Genomic DNA, 2,276 nt, shown 5'->3' on the forward strand with positions numbered 1-2,276 from the left:
TTCTGATTTATCAGATATTTACAGAACACTTCATCCAAAAGCTATTAAATACCCATTCTTCTCTACTACATATGAAACATTCTCCAGGATAGATCCAATATCAGGTCACTGAAATCATAACTAATTAACAATTGAAATAATACCAAGTATCTTTTCTAACCACAATGGTATAAAATTTAAAAAGCAATGGTAGAAAGAAAGAAATTCATAAACCTTTGTAATGCATGAAAATTAAACTCATTACTGAAAAAAAACTAGGTCAATGAAGAAACTAAAAATGAAATGTAAAAGTTCTTTACATTTCAAAACAAATGAAAATGGAAACACATCATCCCAATACCTATGGGGCACAGTTAAAGCAGTACCAAGAGGGAAGCTTATAGCAGTAGATGCTGACATCAGAAAAGAATATAAATATCAAATAAACAATCTCATATGTCACCTCAGGGAACTCGATAAACCAAGAAAAATCCCAGCCTAAAATCAACACAAAGAAGGAAATTATAAATATCAGAGAAGAAACTTATGGAATAGAGGTTTAAAAATACAAAAGATCAATGAAACAAAGAGTTGTTTTTTTGAAAAGATAAATAAAATCAATAAACATTCAGGTAGACTAAAGAGAAATTAGAAAAGACTTAAATAAATAAAGTTAGAAATGAAAAGGAGACATTACAACAGACAGTGAATTGCAAAATATCATAAGACTTTAATAACCAATTTATGTGCCAATAAATTTTTAGGATTTTTTTCCTACAAGAAATGGATAAATTCTGAACACAAACAACCTACTAAAACTGAATTGTGAAGAAATATAAAATCTTAACAGACCAATGACAAGTGAAGAAGTTGAATTGTTACTTTAAAAAAAAAACAATAAAAGAAAAGAAAGGAAATAAGTTTTGTGTAAACTATTCTAAAAAACTAGTGGAAGAAGGGTATATTTTCAAATGTATTCTACAAATCCAGCATTATACTCTAATGCCAAAATCAAAGATACTAGTAACAAAAACAGAAGACCACAGGCCAACATTCCTGATTAACACAGATGCAAAAATCCTCAGCAACCTATCATCAAAACTAACTTGATGGCTTATCAAAGAAAATAATCTATCATAATAAAGGTTTCATCCCAAGTAGGAAAGGATGTTTCAATATATACAAATCAATAAATATGATACTTCACATTATAGAATGAAAGAAAAAATGAAATCATATCATTTCTATAAATGTTGAAAAAGCATTTGACAAAAATGGACATCCCTTCATGATAAAATCTCTCAATTAGGTATAGAAGAAATGTACCTCAACCCAATAAAGGCCATATATGATACTACAACTAATACCAAATCAAACAAATAAAAGTGAAAGTTTTCTCCCTAAGATCTGAAATGAGACAAAGATTTCCATTTCTATTCAACATAGTCCTAGAAGTATGAGTCAGATCCAACCGGCAAGAGAAAAAAAAATAAAAGGTATCCAAATTAGAAAGGAAGAAGTTAAATTTCACTAGTTGGTAAATTATCTGATCTAACATATAGAAAAACCTAAAGATCACACACACACAACTGTTAGATCCAAGTAAGCAAATTCAGCAAAGTAGCAAGATAATAAAAAATCAATATACAAAAATCAGTAGCATTTTTATACCAATACTGAGCTTTTTTAAAAATAAGAAAAAAAACATTTATAATATCTACATAAAACAAAAATAAAATTAAGTACCTACAAGTAAATTTAAGGAGGTGAAAGATCTCTGCACTAACAAGTACAAAATACTGATGAAAGAAACTGAAAAAAACACAAGTAAATGGAAAGATATCCAATGTTCATGGATTAGAAAATTAAGTATTTTTAAAATGTCCATACTAACCAAAGTTATCTATAGGTGCACATGCAATGCCTATCAAAATACCAGTGACATTTTCACATAAATATTAAAAATAATCCTAAAATCATATGGGACCACAAGACCCCAAATAGTCAAAACAATCTTTACTAAAAATTGTGATGAAGGTATCACAATGTCAAAACATACCACAAATATATAGTAACTAAAATAGTATATCATTGGCATAAAAACTGATTCAATGGAAGAGCTGGGGTTGTAGTTCAGTGAAAAAGCACTTGCCTACTATGTGTGAGGCACTGGGTTCAATCCTCCTTACCACATAAAAATAAATAAATAAAATAAAATTATTACGTCAATCTACAACTACAAAACAGAAGGAGGAGGAGGAGGAGGAGGAGAAAGGAAAGAAAGAAAGAAAGAAAGA

Source organism: Urocitellus parryii, chromosome 9 (genome assembly GCF_045843805.1).
Source record: "Urocitellus parryii isolate mUroPar1 chromosome 9, mUroPar1.hap1, whole genome shotgun sequence".
NCBI classification, from domain to species: domain Eukaryota; kingdom Metazoa; phylum Chordata; class Mammalia; order Rodentia; family Sciuridae; genus Urocitellus; species Urocitellus parryii.